Source organism: Phyllostomus hastatus, unplaced genomic scaffold (genome assembly GCF_019186645.2).
Source record: "Phyllostomus hastatus isolate PE091 unplaced genomic scaffold, TTU_PhHast_1.1 phas_contig_432, whole genome shotgun sequence".
Taxonomy (NCBI): Eukaryota; Metazoa; Chordata; class Mammalia; order Chiroptera; family Phyllostomidae; genus Phyllostomus; species Phyllostomus hastatus.
Window position 1 is genome coordinate 4,056,164 of NW_025333880.1, and position 16,037 is coordinate 4,072,200.

The 16,037-nt window shown below is 35.4% G+C and overlaps 1 protein-coding gene and 1 long non-coding RNA gene across 3 annotated transcripts in view; one reads left to right on the top strand and one right to left on the bottom strand.

Annotated features, from left to right (window-relative positions):
- The window catches only part of LOC123822851, a 28,514-nt gene extending 16,044 nt beyond the window's left edge, over nucleotides 1-12,470 (bottom strand). The window contains exon 1 of the long non-coding RNA XR_006786435.1: nucleotides 12,340-12,470. This is a non-coding gene — a long non-coding RNA (uncharacterized LOC123822851). The remainder of the gene's footprint in view (nucleotides 1-12,339) is intronic.
- Nucleotides 1-16,037, top strand: part of ACSS3 (acyl-CoA synthetase short chain family member 3) — a 161,119-nt gene that overhangs the window by 139,713 nt on the left and 5,369 nt on the right. The window lies entirely within an intron of this gene.

A 16,037-nucleotide genomic window follows, 5' to 3' on the forward strand; every position in this document is an offset into this window, starting at 1 on the left:
GATGGATATTGGCCTTCTAGTCTCAATAATGTTCAGGAACAGAGCTGAGCTGCTGTCAATATTGAGGTTAAGTCATTCAACTGGAAAATCACTACACTCTTCATTTGAAGCAGAGGCTAAGTTACTCAGGCATCTCACCTCACTTCCTCTCCTGTCTGCTCTCCACACATTCATTTCCCCATTCCCATCTGGGTGATAGTACAGAATTTTAAGCACTTACATATTTATTTTTTATAGAACAGTCTATATATGTTTGCTTCTGGGTACTTGCTACTTGATTGCTTCTAGCCCCTTGATTTGTTCCTACTTGATAACCAGATTTGCATATAGTCTTTAAGTGGTGTAAACTTAAACATTTTATTGTACTCTTAAATCCTGAGAATTTTCTGCCATCATATGTTACACAAAGTCCCCAGAAGAGTTTTTAAAGCATTTTTAATTTTTTGCTTTTACATAGAGTAAAATCTATTTTTTCATTGTTCTGTACTGAGAATTTTTTACTTGTATAGATTCTTATAACCATCACCACATACAGGATACAGAAAAATTTCAACACTGTCAAAGAATTCTGCCCTAGCTGATGTGGCTCAGTGGTTGAGTGCCAGCCTGTGAACCAAAGTGTTGCTGGTTCAATTCCCAGTCTAGTGCACAAACTTGGAGTGCAGGCCAGGTCCCCAGTAGGCGGTGCACAAGAGGCAACGACATATTGATGTTTCTCTCCCTGTCTTCTCCCTCTCTTCTCCTCTCTCAAAGTAAATAAATAAAATCTTTTAAAAAATATTTCCTCATAATGTCATCTTTATATCTAACTCTCTATATTCCTAATCCTTGGTAACCACTGAATTTTTTGTTTCTTTCCCATGCTTTCTCTAGAATGTCATATAAAGAAGTAATATAGTATGTAACTTTTGGAGAATGGCTTATTTCATTTAATAAAATGTATTTGAGGTCCATCCAAGTAGCTGTGCAGATCAATAATCTGTCCTTTCATACTGCTGTGCAGTAATCCATTGTGTGGATGTGCTGATCGGTTTATGTAACTCTTCAGCCATTAATGGATATTTGGATTGCTTCTAGTGTGAGGAATTTATAAATAATGTTGGTATATATGTTAAAGTACAGTTTTTTATGCAAAAACTTACTTTTTATTTCTCTATAATAAATACCTGTAGTTAGTTTACTGGGTTATACATTAAGTGTATGTTTAAGCTTATAAGAAACTGTCAAATTCTTTTCCAGTGGTTGTGCCATTTTACATTTTACTGCCAGGGTTCCTATTTCTTTCCATGCTTATAAGCACTTGGAATTGTCATTATTTTTTTATTTTTGCTGTTTTAATAGATATATAATGGTATCTCACTGTGCTTTTCTTTTCCTTGTCTGTAATGACTAATATGTTGGACATCTTTTTATATGCTTATTTGCCATCCATGTATCTTTTTTGATGAAATATTTGTCAAATTTTTCTGCCCACTTTTTAAAATTGGGTTGTTTTCTTATTGTTCAATTTTGAGGGTTCTTTAGATATTCTGAATACAAGTCCTTTGTCTGATATGAGATGTACAAATATTCTCTTCCAGTCTGTGATTGGTCTTTTTATTCTTTTAAAAGTGTTCTTAACAGAGAAAAAATGTTTTTCATATTGATATGGTCTAATTTATTATTTTTTTCTTGTATAGGTTATGATTTTGGTATTGTATGTAAGAATTATTTTTAAACCCAATGTCATAAATATTTTCTTCTTCGTTTTCATCTGAGTTGTATAATTTTCCTTTTTACACTTAGTTTTATTGATTTACATTTTATGTTAGTTTACATTTATGTTTTGGGGTTTTTTTGGCATATGATGCCAGATGGAAGATTTTTTTTAATAATGATGCCAGTGATTCCAAGCATCATTTGTTAAAACACTGGCCTTTCTCCATTGAATTACCCTTGCACCTTTGTGAAAATTCAGCTGACAATATTTAAGTGGCTCTGTATTTAGAGTATCTCTTCTGTTTCATTGATCTAGGTGCTCATCTTTATGGTCAATACTGTTCTTTCTTTTTCCTTTCATAGTTTTTTTTTGTATTTTTTCCATTACCATTTAGTCCCCTTACACCCTTTCCCCCCCAGCAATCACCACACTGTTGTCCATGTCTATCAATCCTTTCCCCTTATAGCTCAATTCCTCCACCTCCTCAGCTACCCCTTACTAGCTGTCATCCTGCTCTCCATCTATGAGTCTGTCCCCATTTTCTGTTAGTTCAATTTGTTCATTAGATTCCACATCTGATTTAAATCATATGGTATTTGTCTTTCTCTGACTGGACTATTTCACTTAGCATAATATTCTCCAGGTCCATCTATACTGTTGCTAAGGGTAAAATTTTCTTTTTCTTGTTCTTTTTTTTTTTTTTTACCGCCAAGTAGTATTCCATTGTGTAAAGGTTACATAATTGTTTTATCCACTCATCTACTGTTGGGCAGTTGGACTCCTTCCATATGTTGGCAATTGTAAATAATGCTGCAATGAACATAGGGGTCCTTATGTTCTTTTGAATTAGTGTTTTGTGTTCCTTCAGATATATTCACAGAAGTGGGATTGCTGGGTGAAAAGGCAGATCCACTTTTAATCTTTTGAGGTATCTTCATACTGCTTTCCACAATGGCTGCACCAATCTGCTTTTCCCCCAACAGTGCAAAGGTTCCCCTTTCTCCACATCCTCACCATCACTTGTTTGTTGGTTTATTCACTTTAGCCATTCTGACAGGTGTGAGATGATATCTCATTATAGTTTGAATTTGCATGTCTCTGATGATTAGTGACTTATTGACAAACATCTTTTTATATATATATATTGGCCATCTGTCTGTCCTCTTTGGAGAGGTGTCTATTCAGGTCTTTTGCACATGAGTTAATTGGGTTGTTTGGGTTTTTCTTCTTTTTAGCATTGAGTTTTGTAAGTTCTTTATAAATTTTGGACATTAACCCCTCATCACGTATATTGGCAAATATATTCTCTCATTCTGTGGGTTGTCTTTTTATTTTGCTGATGGTTTCCTTTGCTGCGCAAAAATCTTTAGTTTGATATAGTCCCATTTATTTATTTTTTTCTTTTGTTTCCCTTGCCTGGGGAGTTATATTAGATGAAATATTGCTGTGAGCAATGTCCAAGATTTTGCTACCTATGTTTTCTTCTAGTATTTTTATGGTTTTGGGTCTAACATTTGAGTCTTTGATTTATTTTGAATTTATTCTTGCATGTGGTGTGGTCTAGTTTCATTTTTCAGTATATATCTGTCCAATTTTCCCGATATCATTTATTGAATAAACTATTTTTAGCCCATTGTAAGTGCTTGCTTCTTCTGTCAAATATTCATTGACTATAATGGTGTAGGTTTATTTCTGGCCTCTCTATTCTATTCCCTTGATCTATGTGTCTATTTTTAGGCCAGTGCCATGCTGCTTTGATTATTATGGCCTTATAGTATTGTTTCATATCAGGTAGTGTGATTCCTCCAACTTTTTTCCTTTTTCTCAGGATCACTGTTGCTATGTGGGGCCTTTTGAGGTTCCATATAAATTTTTGAAATATAGTTCTAGTTCTATGAAACACATAATTGGAATCTTGATAGGAATTTCATTAATCCATATATTTCTTTGGTAGTATGGGCACTTTAATTCTTCCTATCCATGCACATGGCACATGCTTCCAATTATTTGTATATGCTTCTGTTTTTTTCTTCAATGTCTTATAATCTTCTGAGTACAGGTCTTTTACTTCCTTGGTTATGTTTATTCCTAGGTATTTTTTTCCCTTTGAAGCTATTGTGAGTGGGATTGTTTTATTCATTTCTGAATCTGTTAATTCATTGTTGGCATATAAAAATGCAACTGATTTCTGCATATTAATTTTGTATCTTGTGCTTTGCTGAATACATTTATCAGTGCTAGTACTTTCTTGGTGGAATCTTTGGGGTTTTCTATGTGCAGGATCATGTCATCTTCGAATAATGACAATTTTACTTCTTCCTTTCCAGTTTGGATGCCTTTTATTTCTTCTTCTTGTCTGATTGCTGTGGCTAGGCCTTCCAATAGCACATTGAATAAGAGAGGTGAAAGTGGACATACCTGTCTTTTCCCTGATCTTAAGGGGAATGCTTGTAGTTTTTGCCCATTGAGTATAATGATGGCTGTAGGTTTGTTATATATGGCCTTTATTATGTTTAGGTGTGTTCCCTCTAATTCTACTTTGCTGAGTTTATAAATTCATGCTGGATTTTATGAAATGCTTGTTTTGCATCTATTGATATGATTATGTGGTTTCTCTCCATCATTTTGTTTATGTGGTGAATCATATTGCAACTGGTGTACCAACCTTGCATTCCCAGACTAAATCCCACCTGATCATGGTGTATAATTTTTTTGATGCATTACTATATTCAGTTTGCTAATATTTTGTTGAGGATGTTAGCATCTATGTTCATCACAGATATTGGACTATAATTTTCTTTCTTTATAGTATCTTTATCTGGTTTTGAAATTAGACTAATGCTAGCTTTGTAAAATGAGTTTGGGAGACTTCCCTTCTCTTGAATTTTATGAAATAGTTTCAGGAGCAGAGGTGTTATTTCTTCTTGGAATGTTTAGTAAAATTCACCTGTGAAGCCACCTGGCCCAGGACATTTGTTTGCCGGGAGTTTTTTCATTATTGCTTCAGTCTCACTATTTGTAATATGTCTATTCAAATTCTCTAATTCTTCCCAATTTAGTTTTGGAAGATTGTACATTTCAAGGAACTTATCCATTTTGTCCAGGTTGCTTAGTTCATTGGTATATAGTTGTTCATAATATTTTCTTACAATCCTTTGCATTTCTTTGGTGTCCATTGTTATTTCTCCCCTTTCTTTTCTGATTTTATTTATTTGGGTCTTTCTTTTCTGGATGAGTCTGGTTAGAGATTTGAAGGTTCATCAACCTTGTTTATCTTTTCAAAGAACTAGCTCTTGGACTCATTGATCTTTTGCATCCTTTTGGAGGGGGGCCTATTTTGTTTATTTCTGCTCTGATATTTATTATTTCCTTCATTCTATTCACTGTGGGCTTTGTTGTTCTTTTTCAAGTTCCTTTAAGTGCAAAGTTAGATGGTTTATTTGAGCTTTTTATTTTTTTTTGTTTTTTGGTGGTTGTTTTTTGTTTTGTTTTGTTTTGTTTTTTGTTTGTTTTGGAGATAGGCCTGTAATGCTATGAATTTCTCTCTCAGGATTGCTTTCTCAGTGTTCCACAGATTTTGAATTCTTGTGTCCTCACTATAATTTGTTTCAAAGTACCTTTTGATTTTCCCTTGGCCTCATTGCTGGCCCATTCATTGTTTAAAAGCATGTTATTTAGCTTTCATGCCTTTGCATGTTTTTCAGTGTTCTTCTTATGATTGATTTCTAGTTTCATAGCATTGTGGTCAGAGAAGGTGCTTGACATGATTTCAATTTTAAATTTATTGAGATTTGTTTTGTATCTAACATGTGGTCTCTCCCAGAAAACATTTCATATGCATTTGAAAAATATGCATATTCTGCTGCTTTGGGGTGAAATACTCTGAAAATATCAATTAAATCCATTTGGTCTAGTGTGTTCTTTAAGGCTGCTGTCTCCTTGTTTATTTTCCACCTAGAAGATCTATCCATTGGAGTCAATGGGGTGTTAAAATCCCTGACTATGATTGTATTTCTGCCTATCCCCCTTTTTATATCCATCAAGATTTGCTTTACATATTTAGATGCTCCTATTTTCACTAGGGTTATATACTCTTGTTGGAGTGTTCCATTTATCATTATGTAGTGCCCTTCTTTGTCTCACTACAGCTTTGGTTTTGAAGTCCATTTTGTCAGATATAAGTACTGCTACCCCAGCTTTTTATTCCTTCCATTTGCATGAAATATCTTTTTCCATCCCTTTTAGTTTCTGTGTATCTTTCAATCTTAGGTAGGTCTCTGGGAGGCAGCATATATATGGATATTGTTTTCTTACTCATTCAGCTGCCCTGTCTTTTGCTTAGATCATTTAAACCACTTACATTTAAGATAATTATTGATAGATACATATTTAGTACCATTTTATTGTTGGAGTATTTTCCTCTGTTTTTTTTTCTTTCTCTTTTTTTCCTTCTCCCAAATAAGCCCTTGAACATTTGTTGCAGTATTGATTTAGTATCAACAAACTCCTTTAGCTTTTTCTTATCTGGGAAGCTTCTTATTTCTCCTGCAATTTTAAGTGATAATCTTGCTGGGTAAAGTAGCCTTGGTTGTAGATCCTTGCTTTTCATCACCTTGAATATTTCATGCCACTCCCTTCTACCCTAAAATGTTTCTGTTGAGTAATCAGATGCCAGTATAATTAGTGTTCCCTTATAGGTAACTACCTGCTTTTCTCTTGCAGCATTTAGGACTCTCTCCTTATATTTAAGCCTTGCCATTTTAAGTATTTTGTGTCTTGGTATAGGTCTCTTTGGGTCCAACATTTTTAGCATTCTCTGGACTTTCTGGACTTGTGTGATTTTTCTCATCCACCAGATTAGGGAAGTTTTCAGTCATTTGTTTTTCAAGTAGGTTCTCTATCCCTTGCTTTCTCTCTTCTTCTAGTATTCTCATGATGTGGATGTTGGTATGTTTCATGTTGTCCAAAATGTTTTTTAAGCTCTCCCCATTTTTTAAAATTCTTATTTTTTTGCTGCTCTGTCTTGGTGGATTTTTGTCTACCTTGTCCTCCAAATCACTGATAAGACCCTCTGCTTCATCTAACCTACTATTTGTCCCTTCCAGTGTATTATTTATTTTAGATGATGCATTCTTTATTTCTGACTGGCCCTTTTTTATGCTTTCTATGTCTTTTTTCATATTGTTGAGTATCTTTATAATCATTATTGTAAACTCTCTGTCTGATAAATTGCTTGCCTCCATTTTATCTAGTTTTTCTTCTGAAGAATTCTTTCATTCTTTCATTTTAGGATTGTTCCTTTGTCTTCCCATTTTGGCTGCTTCTTTGTGTTTTCTGCCTTAGTTGTTAAAATAATCAATGATATAACCTTAAGCTGTAGGTCACAGGGGGGCTTCAGCACCACAAGGTGGAACAGAGTAATTCCTGTGGGTGGGGCTATTGCTTCTCAGGATGATGCCACTTGGAGAGGAGTGCTCTGCCTTAGAAAGACAGCTTCTGCAGAATGGGGAATGACACAGCCACAGGCATCCTGGCAGCTGTTCCTTCAGTTCTCTCTTCAGACCCACCAACCCCAGATTCTCCTCAAGCATCTCCAGTCCACTCTGCCCTCCCCTTGCCAGAGCCCAGGGTAAATTGCTGAAAATGAAATTGTGTGTGTTGGCCCTTTAAGAGGCTCTCTGCATCTCCAGCAGTCTCTCCCTGGCAGACAGAAACCCTGCTGCTTTTCACAGTTGAATGCTATCTGAGTTTCTTTCTGGTTCTGGCGTTGTAGATTGGGAAGCCCATCTTGGGGTTTAGACTCCACACTTCTAAGGGGCAACCCCCGTTCACTGAAATATCCCTCCGGAACTTTAGCTGCCACTTGTGGGAGCCCAGCCAGGCCTCTTACAACTCTTCCTCACTTCCTACCAGTGTCATTGTGGTGAAGTGGTGTTTTCTCTCTGTCCTTGGTTATAAGATTTCTCTCCAGCTAGTGTTCAGTAGGTTATTCAGGATGATTTCTCTACACTTTAGTTGTAATTCCAGACTGGTTCTGGGAGGAAGTTAATGTAGCTTCCACTTACTCCTCTGCCATCTTGGGGGGGTCAAGACTATTCTTTCTTGATACTGTAGCTTTATAGGATGTTTTATAGTTGAATAGTGTCTAAATTAGCTTTTTTCCACAAATATTTTGGGGATTCTTTTTTAATTTTTTATATATATTTTAGAATGAGCTTTTGATAGTTATAATAATTTCAGTGTGGATTTTGTTTGGGATTTTATGGAAACTATATAGATTGTTATGGCAAAAAATTGTTGTTATTTGAACTGTACTAAATTATTCAACTCATAAGCTTTGTATGTCTCTCCATTTATTTAGGTCTTTTTGATACATTTTGTCAACATTTTGTACTTTTTAGTTTATAGATTCTGGTCATATTAGTTAGATTTATACCTAAGTATTTAACATTTTTAGCTATTATAAATGGATTTAAAATTTGGGGGTTTCAAATTTTCATAGCTAATCAATAGAAATACTGTTGACTTTAATAAACTGATATGTATTCATTGATTTTATTAAAGTCATTATTTTTAGGGTTTTTTGTTTGTTTTTTTTTTATAGATTCCATGATATGTCCTATGTAGACAATAATGTTTGTGAATAGAGATAGTTTTAGTGTTTTCTTTCTTATCTAAATGTCTTTTTTCCCTTGCCTTCTTGAAATGGCTAGAAATTCAGTATGATATTAAATAAGATAATGTGCTCATTATCTTAATGTAAAAGAATTTACTATCTTAACATTAAGAATGATGCAGCCTATAGGAGTTTCTATAGGTGATGTTTATCAAATGGGGAAGTTGAATTCTGTTACTAATTTGCTGACTTTTAAAAAAATATGTTAATTCAACGTAAAATTTTTCAAATGCTTTTTATGGGTCTATTGATATGATTGTGTGACTTTTATTTTTAAGCCTGTTAACCTGGTGAATTATATTAATTCATTTTTAACTGTTGAGTCAGTCTTTGGTTGCTGGGATATACCTCACTTGGTTGCAATTCATTATTATTTTTTTTAAGATTTTATTTATTTATTTTTAGAGAGGGAAGGGAGGGAGAAAGAGAGAGAGAGAAACATCAATGTGCGGTTGCTGGGGATCATGGTCTGCAACCCAGGCATGTACCCTGACTAGGAATCGAACCTGCGACACTTTGGTTTGCAGCCCATGCTCAATCCACTGAGCTATGCCAGCCAGGGCTTATTATTTTTGTATATTGATTTTTTTAGAGAAAACATGGCAGTTTTTCTTGTTCTGAAGTCAGCTTTGTATGGTAATTATATAGCAATTCTTTTATGGATAATCCACATTTTATGGATAATGTTCAATCATCTACTAATATCTTTTTCCATTCATTCATTTTTAATGTATCTGGATAATTATGCTTCCTGTGAATTTTCTGTAGATAGGAAATAGTTGGGTCTTGTTTTTATTTTCATCCAACTTAACAATTTCTGTCTTTTAACTGGTGTTTTTAGATCATTTACATTTAAATTAATTATTGATATACTTACATTTGTTGACTAGTTTATTTGGTTTGTTTCTTTTCTCTTTTTTATTCTTCCTAATATTATCTTTTCTTTTAAGGCATTTGGTTCTTTTTGTAACTTCTATTTTTTTTCTGAGAAATTCTGTTTCCACTTATTGTAAAAATGTTTGCCTATACTTTCTGGGCCATTTATTACTCTTACCTTGAACGTGCAAAAATGTGCTCTGGGTAAAAGACAGATTTCTTAATAATAATTGTGTCATCACCCTCTTACCCCAGATCTTATTCCTAGGTGACCCATGAGAGCCTATGGGAAATTTCCCTACATCAGTAGCCAGCCCCTCCATAGATGAGAAACAAGGGAAATGATTTTTCTCTGTTAATAAAGAGGAAGGAGGCAGCTATCTTTCACCCCTAATGAACGAGTCTCCTTGGAAACCTGATTGCCTAAATCCAAACTTCAGCTCTTTAATATGTAAATAAAATCTCTCCAGGAGACAGATAACCCCACCTGTTCAAATTTTACAACCTAGAAATGTTTCCAACTTCTGAGGCTTTATATTTTTGACTTGTGATACCCAGGAAAGTGGTAAGTCAGCCTCCCTGACACATTGGGAGTTTAACCTGAAGATCTACTCTAGGCTGTAATCATTTGGCCCTCTCAGGGAAACTAGAAAAGTTTTATTATCTTGTTAGAGCAGAGCAAGTAACTAGACAAATAACTATATCTCTAATTCTCATGGTATTTGAAAATTCTGAGGAAGCTAGGACTTTTTATAGGAGAAAATCAAGAATGTTTAATTCCCCATAGTTGGAATAGCAGCATTAAAATATTTGTCCAGTGATTCTAATATTTGGGTCATATTGGGTTTCCTTCTGTTGATTGATTGTCTTTTTTCTGAATTAGTATTTAATTTTTCCTTACTTTTTAAATGTCCAGTAATTTTATGTTTTATCCTGGATATTTTGAATATCACATCATGAGATTCTGGATTCTGTTTAAACCACCTGAATTTGTGTTCTTACAATTTTTTATTTTAGCGTGTGGTCAACTTAGTTAAGATCAGACCACATCTCCTTACCCTCTTTCTGTGGACTTGTTTCAATGTCAGTTTAGTTTTCAAAGCCTTTCCAGGACTACTCTGGTTCATCTCACAAATGTCTCTCCCAAAGATCAACCTGAAACTCAGTTAAGTGTTCAGAGCCTTCTCTGTGCTGATTCTGTTACTGAACAAAAGAGGCTCATTTGCCTGAGCACTTCAAAACCAAATCAAGTGTGAATACAAATTTGCAGCTAAGAAAGTCAAGGTTTATTTTAAGGAAATGCTGCCACACGCAGAGTCCCAGGTAAGCCCTTGCTAAAAGACCTGGCTCCCTGATGGCTTCCGTGAGATGGGTTATATGTAGGGGAAAACCATTAATAATAGTGACTAAGGGAGTTAGGCTCATGATCAGGGCCATGGTCTCTGCTATTTGGTTGGTGCTAGGGCAGGGGTAGTTGATCATTACGCATCTGGTCCTGCTATCAGTCTTGGTGTCACCTCATCTAATTTTGGAAGGATCTGGTCAGTGGGGTCATCCCACTTTTCTGGGTTTGGAGCTGAAGCACATGTGAGGCCTAGATATTATCTTCTTTTTAATTTAAATGTTATCTTATTTTTTTTTACATTTTTAATTTTATTGTATTTTCCCATTACCGTTAGTCTCCTTATACCTCCTCTTCTCCTACAATCCCCACACTGTTGTTCATGTCATGAGTCCTTTTCCTTTTTACTCAATCCTTTTACCCATAACATCCCCCCCACCCCACTTAACAGTCAACCTGCTCCCTGTCTATGAGGCTGTCCCGATTTTCCTTGTTGGTTCAGTTCATTAGATTCTACGTATGAGTGAAATCATACAGTATTTGTCTTTCTCTAGCTGGCTTATTTCACTTAGCATAGTGTTCTCCAGGTCCCTCAAGACTATTGCAAAGGGTAACATTTCTTTTTTTATGGCCAAGTAGTATTTCATTATGTAAATGTCTCATAATTGTTTTATCCATTAATCTACTGATGAACATGTGGGCTGCTTGCACTAAAAAGTTTTTGCACAGCAAAGGAAAACATCAACAAAATAAGAAGACAACTCACTGAATGGGAGAACATATTCACCCATACATCTGATAAGGGGTAAATATCCAAAATTTATAAAGAACTTACAGAACTCAACACCAAAACAAAAACAAAAACAAAAACAAAAACAAAAATGAACAACCCAATTAAAAAATGGGCAAAGGGCCTGAATAGACACTTCTCCAAAGAGGACATACAGATGGCCAATAGACATATGAAAAGATGCTCAAAGTCACTAATCATCAGAGAAATGCAAATTAAAACCACAATTAGATACCAGCTCACAAATGTCAGAATGACTATCATCAATAAGTTGACAAACAATTAATGCTGGTGAGGATGTGGAGAAAGGGGAACCCTCTTGAACTGTTGGTGGAAATGCAGATTGGTGCAGCCACTGTGGAAAGAAATGGAACTGTCTTCTGTCCCAGCAATCTCACTTTTGGAAATATATCTGAAGGAACTCAAAACACTCATTCAAAAGAACACAAGCACCCCTGTGTTCACTGCAGAGTTATTTATTTAGATGTTATCTTTAGTTTGATCGAAACTCTGTTTCTGTGGTAAATAGACCTGAGGCTTTGTTCCTAAGATTGTTTAATGCTGATCAGGGCCTTATTGTCCAAGGGCATAATGATTAAAGTAGTGGTAGACCAAGGGAGAGTGCAAGTAAGTCAGCATGTTGGATGAGACCAGTTTGAGTCAAAAGGAAAGGAGAAAAGGTCATATTAAAGAAATGAAGTTTCTGTGTGTTTATAGTTCTGGTTGGATGCATGCTTACACAAATCCAGGTTAGGGGCAGGACTTCATACATAGGTATGAAGTACCCCTTTCTCTAGCTCCTGCCTCACAACCTGTTCCTTAGTTTTTGATCCCCAAGGCTCCCCTTTCTGATCCTTTGGAAAGACAGCTAGGGCTTTAGTGCTCAGTCCTACAAGGTCTACCTGTACAGTGTATCTGGGGAGAGAAAGGAACTCTGTCTCCTTGCTAGCACTCACCTGATATAGGGTAAATCGAGCCCACAGGGATCCACTCTCAGGGCATGGCCAGCTGCTGGTGGGGAGGGTAAGTGGCACTGCACCGGCTCTCTCGCTGCAGGGTGTGGGGAGTCAACAAGGTTGCTGTGGTCCTGTAGGGAGGAAGTGGAGCACTGCTTCTTTACTGGTGTTTATCTGGAGTAGGAAGGACAAAAACAAAATAACTCTGTGACCCAGTTCCTTTTCTTCTTTTTCCTGGAACTCTGGCTAGACAGCGTATACCTTTCTTGGGGCTTTTCTGTCTGTATTCATTGGCAGTTCCACATTTTGGGTTACTCTAGCACCTGGGCCAGAATATTTTGGAGGCAAAACCAACCAACAAACAAACCATAACAACAACAAAAATTTAAAAATCTCCAAACCAACTGACCAACCAAAAACCCAACCAACCAACAAACAAAACAGAAGACTCACTATCATATTGTCCTTATGTTCTGAAGTTCTGACAGAATCCTCTGGTCTGTAATTTAGCCCAGAGTTTTTCACTGCAAATAGTGGAAGTGAAATGGTGGAATGTATTTATTCCATCTTTTTCAGAAACAAGCCCAGGATGGTTTAAACAGAGTGGGGCAGAATGCATTTTAAATGAAAGCAAATATTTAAAATAGTATGATTAAAAGTGTAGTGGGATCACAATATGCAGAATCCAAGTTTACTTCCTCTTTTTTTTCATTTTTGTATTGTTGTTCAAGTACAGTTGTCTCCATTTTCACCCCACCATGCCCCCAAAAGATGCTCACCTTAGTTAAAGGATGCACTTATCTTCAGCCTAAATTTAGCAGCTTAACTCTTATTGTCATGTGGCTTTTTTAAAAGTGACACTGAGATGTTATTTGAGTAAAAGGGAAGGAGTTTATAAAATGTTTTGAAATACATGACCTTTATGTGCAATCACATTATCTTGTTTTTAACTGACTCTGGAGCTTGTGATAAGCTGAAATTGAAATTTATGCTTCATGTATTGTAGTGTGTTGGGAAAAGGTGGTTCTGGTTGCATGGACTTTTAATTTTTGCTTGCAGGAGAGTGCTTCTAATATTCACTTCCATTTCTGACAGACTCAGCTAATCAAAATATGGAGGTTACATATGCACAGACCTTAATATCAGTCAAAATTCTTTGTTCTTCTACTTTTAGAATGAAAGGAAAAATATCAACCTATTTAAATATATACTGTACTTTAATATATTTCTGCTGACATTCTTATCACAATTTGTATCAGCAAAGTGAGGCAGGCAAAAGGTAGGCAGTTAAATGGCAAAATTGAAGAACCATGCTAGAATCAATGACATTTAATAGGAATTTTGTCACTAAGTGTTGGAGTACTTATAAGGCATAACAGGACACCTCTCAGCCTTCAGACTTTTTATTGCTATCCTATTACAGTTCTCCCGATTTTTCTCTCTTTTCTCTTCTCTGCCCAGTCCACACCCCGCTCCCACGGTCAGTCCCCATACCGTTGTCCATGTACATGTTCTTCATGAAGAACACGCACACGTTCTTCAACTAGTCTTTCCCCTTCTGTCCACCATTATCCCCCTCCTTCTCTCCTCTATGAATTAAGTGATTAACTATTTATTGTATATTTATGTCTTATAAGAAAATAGTAATTAATATCAGGTTTGTCTTTTCTATATGGGAATCTACTAGATATAGTTGGGAACTAACATTCTTTATTGGCTTCCTCTCAGTTCTTAGCACAATTGCTTAACAAAGTGATAATTAATATTCATGGGAAATGTTTATATTGATGCCATAACCAGCTTTTATCAAAGTGCCCAAATCCTACTTGATATTTCAATGCTTTTCCAGGATTCTTAGTAGTGAATGCTAGATTTCATTTTGACTTTTTAAAGATAAAACTTGCATGTCTTAATCTGTTGGAAGTCTCATTTGTATAAATTAAAAGTAGACAGAATGTTACTTTATACATAGTGAAGATATCTATGTCTTTCTAGTTTCTCAAAGTAAAATTTGACAAATATATTACCTTTTATAAGACTTAATCAAACAGAAATTCTATTAAAATTACTACATCAAAAACATTTCAAGAAACCCTGTGTAATTCTCTGTACTCATCATGAGGAAATAGAGTCCTAGAACAGCTTTTACAAATTTTAGAGGACATTATCCTTGTAGATAAAAACACACAAGAGGAGGAGCTTCTGTAACTGTTAAATCATGTCTGTTTGAACAGTTGATTAATCTTTAAAAGCCTAGCATCTCGCTAGACATTTGGGATGCTTTGATAGAAGTTACAGTAAGTTGGATAGAAAATCTGCTAGTTCAGGTGTTTGGAGTCAAAACTACTGGGTGTCAGCATGGCCCTTCATGCTTGGTTCTCTTTCACCCTTCTGGGCTGACCTTTTTGCTCAAAGACTTGTCTCCAGGGAGAAAATTGGGCTTCCTGTTTCATTCTTTCTCTGGTAGTTAAGTTTCAGGTTGTTAAGTAGTCCTTGCAGTATCTTTAGAAACTTGGAAATCTGGTGTTAAAATATTGCACTTAAGGTAATATGCACACATAATTTGCCCTTTGAAGGTTGTTGTGACCAATGTGTCCTTGTTTGTTTTCCCAGGTATCTGTTTTGTTCACTATTTTAGGAATGATTTCTTCAAAGTTGAATATATTTCCATAAAGTGCATATTCAACAAAGATGCCATGCAATTTCAATTCTACCCACCACTAACGAATGCTTGCATTTAAATACTTGTAAAATATTGAATATTTTCTTTAGTACATCAATACAACTATTGATGAAGATGTGGAATTGGGCCATTTTCTAGATGACTCCAATGTCAGGGAATGAAAAAGCACCCCTCTTCTTCAGCTCCTTACATCTTATGAGGCTGTATGATTTAAATTATGTTTTTAATGAAAATACTTAAAAACAGAATTGAGAAGCTTAAGTAATATAGCTCACTAAAGGCACAACCTTTTAAATTCATTAAAATATACACAAAAGTGGCAGTACACCAGTAACAATGAATGACAGACATTTATCAGACCTATTAACAAAGCCTTTATATACTCACTTTTGGTGAGACAATTACCATTTAAGTTGTATCTTTTGGGGGGTGCTGTATCTACCCATTACTCAAAGATGCTTCATAGAATTTATACAGAAGGAATGTATGAACGTGGCTTTTGATTGTTTACCCCCCAGGACATTTGGCTGGCTTCCATCCCTCTTGCCAACACGTATTTTGATGCTTTCGTTTTTAATGATTCAGGTGTTGAAATCAGTATTTGCATGCTAGTATTATTGCTGGGGCCAACAGAGAAAGCTGCCTCCTTTCCTTTATGGTATCGTTTTAACACTGATAGATGAATATAACATTTTATCCACTATAATAACGAACCTCATTTACATACAATTATGGAAAGGGATAATTTCTCACGTATTTTTAAGAATTTAGGCACAGTTGGTGAAAGTGGGACTTTGATATTATAGAGAACAATGTCAGATATTATTTCTGGCTTTAAAATGCTCCCTGCCCTTAGAAAAAACCAGTCGACATTTTTCCATTCACTTCTAAAAATGCTAAGAGTGAGGATGAAAACACGGTGAACTGAAAGCAGCAAAATGAAAGAACAGCAAACTAAAATTTTGACATTTAATTTAGTTTAAATTACAATCACATTGTTCAGATGACAAAACAT